This window comes from Pogona vitticeps, chromosome 13, assembly GCF_051106095.1.
Source record: "Pogona vitticeps strain Pit_001003342236 chromosome 13, PviZW2.1, whole genome shotgun sequence".
Lineage (NCBI taxonomy): Eukaryota > Metazoa > Chordata > Lepidosauria > Squamata > Agamidae > Pogona > Pogona vitticeps.
In genome coordinates this window covers 7497587-7510718 of record NC_135795.1, presented here as the reverse complement: position 1 = coordinate 7510718, position 13132 = coordinate 7497587, and the positions used below count along the sequence as shown (strand labels likewise).

The window sequence follows — 13132 nt, the reverse complement described above, 5'->3', positions numbered from 1 at the left end:
TAGAATGGTCTTGTGCTGAGTGTTTGAGACTGGATAATCGGCGCTCTTAATACAATACTTTGACCATGAAACATATTCTCTGTACTCATACAAATAGGTCAGTGCTGCCAGATTGGCAGTTCCATTACTCCCATTAACCACTGCATTTTCTTACCCTACAAGACAACCTCACTCTATGGGATTATCGATCCAAACTCTTAGCTCTTGGCCCTAGTTTTTACAAGGGCACAAAATTTGATTTTTGCTTAGGAAGACTATCACAAGGTAAAGCCAGAAAAAAATATCAAGACTGTATGGGGAAAAATAGAGGCTTAGAAGAAAGAATGAGCTACCTGATATTTTCCTCCCTTTTTTAAAGTTGCCAAAGCAAAGCCAAAAAAATCTCCTACGTCCAATAATCACAACACTGCACTTTTCACAGCTTTTTTCTATATGGCATTTGTTTTTGAAACACATCTTCTTGTCATAACAGCTGCCCAGCTATCGAAAACAAACAGCTACTTACAGTATCAGCATGTTCACATCAGAACAATCTTCATTCTCACAGTGGAATATTCTATATTTTCTCTTTCATACCCTCCCACTAAATGAGTAAGCCTTTTCATTCCTTATATAATTTCTCAACGCTCACATTAATAGATGAAATGCTGCTTATGATGGATCCTGTAGGTGTATCATTTGCAAAGCATTTTTCTGTGACTCACATCTTCTTCTGAAGCTTCTTCCATCTTCCAGTACTATTTATCTTGCACTCTGCAATCCAGTACTTTTTAAAGTCACTGATGAATACCATGCCCTTGATTTTACAAAGACTATACAGTTACATCAGCCAGCACCAAGGAACAAGAGAGAACTCTTGAAGTGGCAACGACCCTAATTAAAAAAGAATCATTTGCATGTGCTATAGCAGAACTCTTCACAAGTAGTACAGTGATAGAAAATAAGATAGTAGAAGGCCAAGCTCAACTAACACCCAGATAAGCTCTCTTACCCATGAGACAGTTCAGTATTCTCTTAAGGAGAATGTTACTATACATGACCAGGATCATGTATAATAAAAATATTGTGGGTTTTTTAATTCAAATGGTTTAAATCACAATTTACATTTAAAATATTAATTTTGATAAAAACTGTCAAAATAAAAATTGTCAAAATTTAAATCATAATTTAAATCATTCACCTTGTACATGACAAGTAAGCATGTGGCAAAATGCTTTAGTTACAAATAACTAAAACTGAGCAGATTTTTTTTTCAAAATATACCTACAGTATTTAAAAAACCCAATACCTCCAAAGCCCCTGAAGACCTGGCTTGGTTTGGTTCTCCCCATCTGCTCTTCTCCTAAGGTCTACACTTCCTGGCAAGCAAATAATTATTTTTATCCTTTGAGTAAACTACATGTCTTAGATATGTCTTACTACTTGTTCATAATGCTTGTAGTTGTCTATTTACTTTAAAACAAAACAAAACAACAGAACTGATAGTACCTTGCTTTGTTTATGCTGTTTCTTTTCTTCCCTTTTTCTTCCCCTCCCCCTTTTCTTGTTTATTCTATGAACTCTTTTTGGACTATTGTCAATTAAAATGGGATAAACTGGTAAAAACATTTCCCCTTGTTTAGCAGACAGGTACCTAGACTTCCCCCATTACGGGAAAGTTAATAATATTCTGCTTTTTAAGGGTTGGAGGTAAGTCAAGGTATTGGATTCCACTTTACATAACCCCACTCAGTTTGCTTCTCTTTTTTACTCAATTAAACAAACTTAATTTCCAACTATGCTAATAGAAAAAGTGCTACATCTCTCTGTGTGTGTTTGCTTCCATCAGTATGTTCAAACTAATCTAACCAACCAATACTAGATTTTGTATTTTCAAAAATGGGAATTTGCCCATTATATGTGCTGCTAGCCCCAACAGTCTCATGCATAGCTGACAAGTGGATGGTACCTAGGAGAACTTTGTTCACTTAATTCTGTAACTTGTCCTCCATTACACCTCAAATCTGCAAACATTCAGCTATCACAACAGCCTTTCCCCTCTGCTTCTCTACTTTCTTCCTTGTTTTGTGTAATATCTTGCCTGATGACAAGCTCTTCGAAATCATAAAAGCTTGTCCTCCATTCTTGGCATACAGTATCTGATTGGTACCAATAAAGCTGTTTCTTAATTTGTGTATTTGTGCTTTTCTTTTTCCTTCATGAACCAGCACAGTTTACATTGTTCTACATGAAATGAGCAGATCTTCTCAGATACAGTTTGATCAAATCTACTTATATGAAAAGAAAAATAATCTAAGAAGGGTTTTTTTTAGTTTAATCAAATTTACAATCATATGAAGTTGCTAAGTGCTTAATAATTATCTTTAAGAAAGCATACAACAGCATACTCCTATTTCCCATTTTATGGCATTATATGCTCCTGAAATATTTGCTGAAATTTTTTTGCTCACTGTAGAAACCTGCACTAGGGTATACCCATTTAAGTGAATAGAACTTACAGACTCGCCAGATACCCAATAATTAAATGGGCCTAATCAAGTGCAACTTTTAATGTCAAACAACAGAATTTCAGGCAGGGTATCTTTCCCACTTACTCACTGAAATTAATATATAGTCACAGGAGTCCCTTTTTAAGAGAAAATTCAGATTTAAAATCTTACACAAACTTCAATTGCTATCCCAGAGGCTTCAGCATTATGTCTATCTGTATAACAAAAGCTTTTTAATTCACATTAAATTTAATTTTACTGAAAGCAACAAGGTTCACAAATATATGTATCAGAAATCAAAAGAACATCAACATATAAGTTGCAAGTTTCCTATTTGAAATTAACCTATGGGGAAAAATAGATACATTTCTAAAAACTAATAACTCACTAAAATTTATTTTGGAACTCTAAATTTATTATGGCCAACATGTTGATATGCTTACAAAATGAGGTATCTGCCTTGCATTCCCTCCATGGTATGCAAAAAATGAAGTCACTGCACAATGTTAAAAATTTCCTAGATCATGTGGGTGACCAGTAAAGCATGAAAGAAAATGGATAAAGACCACAATATTTTAAAACACATAAAACACAGAAAGCTATATAATAAGAAATGAGAACTAGAGATTGTTATAACTGATCATTCAATGTATACACACATTACAGTTTAAAGAATTTATTGAAGATAAAAGGAAGGAGAAAAATTCAGAGATAACATACTGACTAAAGAACTTAGATCGTTTTGGCTGCAACACAACACACTTTAGAATAGGCACAGCAAAAGTCAAACTAGCTAATTATAATATCCAATCTGAGTTATAAGTAACAAGAAGAATGTTATGTTTTAATACAAAAAGCTTTACTTATTTAAATCGATAATCTATGAAGAAAAGTATGGTTCCTAGCAACAGTTGCTCCCAATTCTTATTACTATGGTTACATGAAATATAAAAAGAACACCAACAGTTGGGAGAAACGATTATGAACATGAGCAAAATGAGACAAAGCAAGTTCTGCTCTCTTTAGTAATCAGTATTCAACAGGAGCATACAGATAATTATGGTAAGAAATGGGAAAGAAACATAGCCAGAGGATCGACAACTATGCCATAAATTCCAGTATATAGCTTCCAGTACAGAATTAACTATTGTGAATTTCGTTGTATGGGTATACTGTGTATATACTTACAATGACAATAAATTATATTATATATCTATATGAAACAAATAAAACATTTGATAATTATATGCAGCAGTTTTAAAATCTCACATGGACAACCAGAAGTAATATCAGAAAATCTTACACATCAGGCTTACTTTTTATTTTATTTTATTTTATTTTATTTTATTTTATTTTATTTTATTTTATTTTATTTTATTTTATTTATTTATTTATTTATTTATTTATTTATTTATTACATTTATACCCCGCCCATTTAGACCCAAGTCTACTCTTAGAAGCTAACTAACTCTTAGTGATATGCCATCAAGCTGGAACTGACTTTAAAGCAATCCTAAAGGAGTGATTTTACCAGTTCTATTCCCCCACCGAGTTTCCAAGAATCTGAACCCTGGTTTCCAGAATCCTAGTCTATCATTCTATCCACCACTCCACCCCCAGCCAACCCTGTACAGAGCTAAATTAATATTTTAAATCTCTCAACACCAGAAACAGACTTTCAGGCATACGGGCATCAGTTACTGTACTTTAATTTTCTTTTCCCAGTTCTTGCTAGGAATAGCATTCTGAGCGGCCAAATAATTCTTCAAAACTAGGAGAGGGAGGAATGAGAGCAACAGGTCTTTTCAAGACAGCACACAGAAGATGAACAATACTGTGTAGTTCAGATGTTACAAGTAATGGTATACCATGTGTTGCTGTTCCATGTACAAACAGTGGCAACCCAGAGGCTTTAATGTTTCCTTTCTGTCACATATAGAAGCTTTAGTTTTTAGTTTAATAATAAGTCACAGCTTTTCATTTTATCCAACATGGACATATTGGTATGTGAAAAAAACAAACCAGCACCTACTGATGTATTTCTATTTGGTCTCAAGGCTTCCCTTCCTGTGCACCTTTTTGGCTCCACTGAAGGTTACAGCAGGAGGAAAAGGGGAAGAAAGATTTGATTTCACGGGCACCAAGACATTTACAATACTAGATCAAGACCATGCTTAGCAAGTGAAAGAGGGAACCACACCATGATTTGCCACTATGTAGAAGAGGAATGAATAGAGAGAACATGAAAAAGATGTAGGCAACCCTTCCTTTGTCCACCGACTGATATTTAGCCAAAGTACTTAACCCCAATGTTTCTTTAACGCAATCTCTTACCTGTCCTAAGACTATTTTTAAAAAATCAATATTCTCTTAAAGTGATCCTCTTAGACACATTAGACCTTTTATACTGATGTTTCTTATTTTCCTAATGCTGCAGACATTTCCCCAAGCATTTAATATGTTTACATATGTTTATGATTTCATTATATGTTTGGCTATGAATACAATTCTATTTATGAGCAAAATCCAGGTGCTACTCAGTTTATTCAAGTCCAGTAAACACTTGAATCCAACAAAGCAAGGAAAATGTTTGAATCAACTAGAGGAAGGAAGTTCATGTTCATTTCCTTATGTATACGGCAGCTGCTTCCCATGCCAGAACTTGTCAAAAGATTAAAATAATGACAGAACAATGAAAGTACTTTGTTTCAGGTTCTAATACAGTATCACATTTGGTGTGTCTACTGATAACAAAAACAAGATATTTATGTAGAATTAGAATTATTTCCCAACAGGAGCAACAAGAGAAAACTGTAAACCCACTCTCAGAGTGACAGGATGAGTGAAAGCCTCCATGTGGGTGATCATTAAGCGAGTGATCCTGGTTGCAAGTTCCAGACAGAAGCTTCTCTACTCCACTAGAAATGGTTGAGTTGTAATGAATGCCCTGGAACCAGTTCCATGAAATTCTGTGTGGAAAAAGGAGCAGTGGCTCTTCTACTTCTGTACCAAACAGAAAAGTTGCAGTACTAGTAGTTTTACAGACCATTTAACAGTTGTGTGTGTGGATGCATGAGAGAGATAGCACAGCTCCTTTCTTTGGGCCCACCATGCCACTATGGAGATGATCTGGGGTGGGGGAAGCACCTGAAATGGCATCACAGTCAAAGGGAAGAGTAGCTCTTTCACTGCTAAAAAACCGCTGCAGTGGTCTAGAACTTGGTTTGCAAGATGAGTCTTGCTCTATGTTGTTACTGCTTCTTGACAAAAGTAAGGGGATCCAAATACTGTATGCAGCTTTTGATCCTGGTAGGTTTGAAAGAGTTGAGGAACAGAGATAAGTGGTTTGAAACAGACACAGACACACACACACTCACTCCTATGTTCCTGCCTTCTCTATAAAACTACATTTTGGCCCTGTCTTCTTTTGAATGTCACCACCTAATGTGTCAGCACTCCAAGCTATTCACTTTATTAACATAGGAGGTGATTAGAATTTTAAACCAACAGACCATCACACTTCCCACACATTTTTACCACAGCAATTCATAACACTATAATTACTTTCAGTCTGCAACAGATGTAACCCTTCAGAATTAGTTTTCTTGGAATCTAATCATTTAACATACTGCAGTCTTGTACTTCCTATTCACAACTAGCAAGTTGAAGTTAGTATATATTTCTTTTAAATCTCTGCCTTGAATTCCTCAAAGATACACATATCCTATACTTATTTGAAAAGAATTCTATAGAAACAACACTTTATTATTATTTTCAAAGAGATTTATCTGGGAAACCACCTCTAGTTTTTCTTTATCACCTCTTGACATGAACAGTACTGTCTCATATGTTCTATTTCCTTCAGCGAAAGCCACACTGATGCCACTTCTTTGAGATATATACAGCAGGCCATCCCTATCTGCAGGATCAGTATCCAGTGATCCATTTACTGTATCTGCTGCCCGAAAATACTAAATAAAAATATCAGAAATACATATACTGTACAGTATGTATTTCCAGGATGTATTTACCAGAAATGGCGACTAGAAGGCGCCAGAGATCATGCAATGTATAGATTTCAATTAGAGATGGGGACGACTCACCATTTTGGCGACTCATCCCGCTTTGTGAGTCGTCAAACGTTGACGACTCACAAAGCACGAAGTTACCCCCATGAAGCGACAAATAACAAAGTTATTCGTTGATTTGTGGGGGGTATTTTTTAAAAAAACCTGCTGCCCCATTGCCTTAAGCCGGGAATCCAGGCTGCCCTTTCCAAAAATGGCAGCTGCAGCTTCATTACCCTAAATGAAGCTGCAGCCACCATCTTTGCAAAGGGCAGCCAGTCTCCTTTTCTACATGCAGTGGCTGGGAGGCCAGATGGAGACCTCGGCATCAGGGATTCAGATAAGGGGGTGTTGGTGGGGGTAGAGTGGGGCTAAGATAGGGAGAGGAAGGCAGTGTGGGGGTAGGCTGTTGGGGGGTGGCTGCGGGTGGTGGTGGCTGCCTCTCAGCCGCTGATCAGCTAATCAGCGGCTGGTAGGTAGAATGGTTTTGGTTGTGTGTTTTTTTTTGTAATACAAAGTATGAATAAAAATGGGTAAATATTTATTTGTGCTGTCCCCTGAAGATGTCGGCCACAGAGACTGGCGAAACGTTAGGAAGAACAACCATCAGAACACGGCCAAAGAGCCCGAAAAACCCACAACAACCAAATATTCATCCCTTCGTATTCGTGGGCGGTCTCTGGAACCCATGAGTATGAAGGGATGAATATTTAACGAATCGGCTATTTTCGTCAAAAAAGCTGATCCATTTTTATATTCGTCCCCATCTCTAATTTTAATACTTCCACATTTTTCACAATTCACAGGGGACTTGGGACCAAGTCCCTATAGATACGTGGTTCTACTGTAGTTTATCAAAACCAAAACTTCCTTCATTACATAGTAAAGCTCCCTCAACATGTGCATAATTTCAAACTCCAGTTTGCCACGTGAAATAGCTCTTGATTTCTAAGAACCAAAACTGTCAACCATATAAGCATATTTTTGTGTGGACTAGAAACCATATAGGGACATGGTGGCGCTGTGGGCTAAACCGCAGAAGCCTGTGCTGCGGGGTCAGAAGACCAAGCAGTCGTAAGATCGAATCCACGTGACGGAGTGAGTGCCTGTCGCTTGTCCCAGCTCCCGCCAACCTAGCGGTTCGAAAGCATGCAAATGCAAGTAGATCAATAGGGACCACCTCGGTGGGAAGGTAACAGCGTTCTGTGTCTTAGTCGCACTGGCCATGTGACCACGGAAGATTGTCTTTGGACAAAACGCTGGCTCTATGGCTTGGAAACGGGGTTGAGCACCGCCCCCTAAAGTCGAACACAACTGGACAAAAATTGTCAAGGGGAACCTTTACCTTTACCTAGAAACCATATAAACCTAACTTGGGGGTTGTCACAATGTGTTTTCTGGTGGGTTATGGGTTATCTTACATGCATTGTAGTCCATGTTAAATAATTTCTTCCTTGACGTTCAGAACAGAAAATCAAAGTTAGCATGCATGTGTATTATATGAGAAATAGACCATTTGAGGGGAAGAAATAAGCCTCTACTTTCTGAGAAGAGATTAGTTTACTCCATTAAAAATGCATTTTTATGCAAATGTGGCAGGGAGGCATAGGCTACTTAGCTGTTATAAAGGAAGTCACAACTTTCAAAAAGTTGTGAACCACTGATGTAAACACCATACTAATCAAATAAGTTCACTTTCTACTTCATTACCAGGCTGCCATCCTTCATGCCTTTAAAAGTTAAGGATGTGCACTATATCAATTAATTTTATTCAGCATACTTAATTTTGATTTTTGAAGGCCAGAATCTCATTGGTGATCTATGCTTACAGAAGCAAAATCACAAAAATCACAGTACTGTACCAGATTGGTATTCATTAACAGTGGACTGATCAGGTTCCTGGGAATGTGCCATACCACTCCTTGAGATTCAAGGCCAAACTCTGCAGAGATGGGGCATGCTCTTGTGATAGAATTAACTCAAGTGCATGCATTCACCAGCTTTTCGCTCTTTTTTTTGCTTTTTGACTTGCCAATACTATAGAAGAACAACACAAACAGAAACATATGTGTGCTAAATCCATGAGCCTGGTCCCAGCTACAAGTGGACAGGACTGAGTGTCTATGTTTCAAATCCCTTCTCTCTCTCTCTCTCTCTCTCACACACACACACACACACACACACTTTTTTCTCATACAAAACTATTTGCCCTGAGATTTGTTTCCCTAACTGTTAATCTTGCAAAGTATAACAATCCCCTGAAACTGCACCCTGCAAGCCATGTCTGCCTTGTCATTTATGTACACTTACTTCCTATGGAGATGGGACGTGGTGGCGCTGTGGGCTAAACCACAGAAGCCTGTGCTGCAGGGTCAGAAGACCAAGCAGTCATAAGATCAAATCCATGCAATGGAGTGAGCTCCCGTCGCTTGACCCAGCTCCCGCTAACCTAGCGGTTCGAAAGCATGCAAATGCAAGTAGATCAATAGGGACCACCTCGGTGGGAAGGTAACAGCGTTCCGTGTCTAAGTCGCACTGGCCATGTGACCACGGAAGATTGTCTTTGGACAAAACGCTGGCTCTATGGCTTGGAAACGGGGATGAGCACCGCCCCCTAGAGTTGAACACGACTGGACAAAAACTGTCAAGGGGAACCTTTACCTTACTTCCTATGGATAGCCACAAGAAAAACTATTACCCGTATTTTTCGCTCCATAAGACGCACCTTTCCATAAGACGCACCAATTTTTTAGGAGAAGAAAACAGGAAAATATAATCTGTTTTCTTCGCTCCATAAGACGCACAGACTTTCCACACCCCTGTTTTGTGGGAAAAAAGTGAGTCTTATGGTGCAAAAAATACAGTATCTCATGGCAGCTAGTATACAACTAACATCACTTTTTAACGGAAATCTTCCTTCAGAACATAAGAATGACTGTGCTAGCTAAGAAAACTTAAGAACTGTGAAATCTGTATCATTTATGCTAGCATTCATTCACTGTTACTAGTGCATTTTTAAACAAGGGCCAACATTCTGTTAGTTACGCCACCAGTGTAACACAATTGTTGTAAATCTTGTCAGCAAATTGCTGTAAGATGTCAACATAGGTATTTGCTGCTGCATGCCACAACACATAATTCTGTGCATGTTGTTCCTCTGTTGCTTCCTGTCACTTACACTACAGAACCAGGCTTCAGTATAACTGAATACCAAACAGGGATCGTAAATCATTAATTACTAGTGTGAAATGCAACCAAACACCACTGTCCATTTATCTTAGACTCTTGCATGAATGTTTTACCGCGTACTCTCTATATTCTAATTCTTAGGTCTGAAGAAGTGGACGTTTCACAAAAGCTTATATTAAAATATAGTAGTTAATACAGTATTTAAGGTGCCATATGGTTTTTTTGTTTTTGTTTTGTTTTGTGTTTTTTGTTAAAACAGCAAACACCAATGCTAACTTCTTAACTTTCAGCAAGTAACAACTGTGCTAGGTAAAGGTTCCCCTTAACATTTAGTCCAGTTGTGTCCAACTCTAAGGCACGGTGCTCATCCCCGTCTCCAAGCCAGCGTTTGTCCGTAGACCATTTCCACGGTGGGAAGGTAATGGTGTTCCATGGTCACATGGCTGGCGCGACTACACACGGAACGCCATTACCTTCCCACCATGGTAGTACTTATTTATCTATTCGCACTGACATGCTTTCGAACTGCTAGATTGGTAGAAGCTGGGACAAGTGACGGGAGCTCACTCCATCGCATGGATTCGATCTTACAACTGCTGGTCTTCTGACCTTGCAGCACAGAGGCTGTGTTACACTGGTGTAAAAACTCAATGGCATTTTGGCTCTTTAAAGCAATATATTAAAATATTGCTGTTGGAAAATTAAAAAATGAAAAATGAAGTTTTGCAAGCTCTATCGCAAAAGACTAGCTCACCATCAATCCCAGTTAAAAGCCTGGAGCATCCTATCCACGTAACACATACCAGGCATGAGACAAAAAGTGTAAATGTCAACACCAACATATATTATCTAAACACATTAAGATGATCACACAGTCAATCAGAGTCTGCAAAGCTCCAACTAGTTTCAACACAGAACAGAAATGACCAAACACATATCAGATCTTCTTCCATTACAGATTAATTCTTATAGTGCAACCACAATCCAGCATTTGTGCACTTAGAAGGAAGTTCTATCTACATTTCCAAGTTAAATCACTTATTATTAAACAGTTACACCTGGATCACTGCGTAGTAATCATTACCACCAATTTATCAGGTTTATAATACTATAGTCCTCTAGTACAGATTACCATGAATATTCACATTATCTTTATCCCACCTCTTCCTTCTTTCAAATTTCACTTTCCCCATTTCACAGCCACTTGAGAGATATCTAGCCTGGGTTACTTACCAAGTTTTTCCCCCATAGTAAGAAAACAAAGCAACAAAAACATAATAGGCAGACTATTCTTATAAATGTTATGCTTACCGTCTATATACAAAATGCTTTGAACAGTAGCAATGTAAAACCAAAATTTCCTTCATAAGTTTTAATACCACTTGTTTTCTACAGAACTGGAGTGGTGTACACATCCTTTCCTTTCTTAACATCACACAACCGTGTGAAGTTTGGCTGAAAGAGTGACTAATCCAAGCATCATGTGCAGTGCATTTTATGCCTGGGGGTTTGATCTGAACCTGGATCCCTCTAATCTTAGTCTATACCAGATTAACTACTTTAAAACAGTAAGGATAAAATAGTATAAGCCACTTTGGATCCTTCAGAAGAAAAGCGACATACAATTATTTCAAATAAGTAAGAATGAGAACGATGGTTGTTGTGGGTTTTTCAGGCTCTTTGGCCATGTTCTGAAGGCTGGACAACCTTCAGAACATGGCCAAAGAGCCCGAAAAACCCACAACAACCATCAGACCCCAGCTGTGAAAAACTTCGAGAATACAAGAATGAGAACGATTTTTAATTACATTTTTCTTGCCCTTCTTCCAACGAGTTTGAAGCAGCTATTACAGGGCTCTTGGCCCCCACTTTATCCTCACAAAACCCATATATCAAGTTGGCCACTTTTGTGGGTGTTTGCCATGTTACAGCAGTGGGACAAGGGAACCCACGGCCTCAGGAGGCGGCGAGCGCTCCTACGATGGCGGCACTCCAGAGAAGACTGGACCAACCGCCTGTCAGATCTGCTGACAGATTCGGGGTTCCTGCCTGGAGCAGGGGGGTGGGGGTGGGCTAGATCAGTGATTCTTAACCTTTGCTACTTGAATGTTTTTTGAACTGCAACTCCCAGAAACCCCAGCCAGCACAGTTGGTGGTGAAGGCTTCTGGGAGCTGCAGTCCAAAACTCCTGAGTAACCCAAGGTTAAGAACCAGTGGGCTAGATCAGTGGTTCTTTACCTTGGGTTACTCAGGTGTTTTTGAACTGCAACTCCCAGAAACCCTAGCCAGCACAGCTGGTGGTGAAGGCTTCTGGGAGTTGCAGTCCAAAAACACCTGAGTAACCCAAGATTAAGAACCACTGGGCTAGATGGCCTTACAGGCCCCTTTCCCACTGCGATCCTGTCTGACCGATTAAGGCAGTGCTCTTCCTCCTCAAAGCTAGCAATGGGGAGCTGGCTTTCAGGACCAGAGCCGACTTTTCCAGGGAGCTTCGGCCCCTTTTTCTCCGCAGCCCCGTGTGCCATCCTCACCTAACGGCTCTCTCGGGCTTGCACGCCCAGCAGGACCCACAGAGAGAGAGAGAGAGAGAGAGAGAGAGAGACACCCCTCCCCGCCTTACCCCGACGGCGGCAGCCTTCCCAAGACAGCCGCCCGGCGGGGTGGGGCCTCGCGGAGTTCGAAGCCCCGCCCACCCGGGGGACCCTGAGGTAAAAACTCCGCCGTCGCCAGCCTAATTAACCCAGACCGCGGCAGGCACACTGGCGAACGACGGAAAGCGCCTTCACGGTTCCTCCTCCTCCACCACCACCACTCCCCGACCGCCCTGCCGCTTCCTCCCCTCAAGAAAAAAATAATAATAATTCCCCTTACACCTACCGCGTCCTTTCTTCCTTAAGGGAACCACCCCCACACCGCTCCCCTCAAGACTACCAAGTCCGCACCGCTCTTCCCTCAACTCTCACCCTTTTCTGGGCGCTGCTGTCGCGGAGAGATTCTCTCGCGAGTTCTGAGGGCGAGACTTGGTGGGGTGGGGGGGGGAGAGAGAACTTTGGGGAGACGGGCGGGAGGGAGTCCAGGAGGTAGGGCGCGCGCGCGCGCACGCACAGGGAGCTTTTCCCCCTCAGCGCGAGGCGCGCCAAGGTGGTGTTAGTTCGCGCGCCGCCAACGGTTTTTTTTTGCTGGGCTTCGCGTGGGAAGCTGGGAAAGGAGAGCCGAAGCGCCCGCCCGGTGGCTTCTGGCTTTTCTCGGGGCTTTTCCATCCGGGTGTTTTGCCGTTTCTCGCTTGCTGACTGGAAAGGGCGGTCGGGCGCAGAGTCTGTGAGGGGAACCGAAGCGCGCTGTTCTCCTCACGCCGCCGCCGCCGCCGTATCTGAGAAGTGGAAGAGG

General features: G+C 40.5%; 1 protein-coding gene across 6 annotated transcripts in view; it reads right to left on the bottom strand.

Moving 5' to 3' along the window:
• MRTFB (myocardin related transcription factor B) overlaps positions 1–12811 on the bottom strand; it is a 78744-nt gene extending 65933 nt beyond the window's left edge. For 3 of the 6 annotated variants that reach the window (XR_013539121.1, XM_072982848.2, XM_072982850.2), the window contains exon 1: positions 12623–12758. The gene's annotated coding sequence lies outside the window, so the exon portion shown is untranslated. Of the gene's footprint in view, positions 1–12622 lie in introns of all 6 variants that reach the window. The other 3 variants (XM_078381405.1, XM_072982849.2, XM_072982853.2) reach the window with 3 other exon arrangements.
• Positions 12812–13132: the final 321 nt, after the last annotated feature.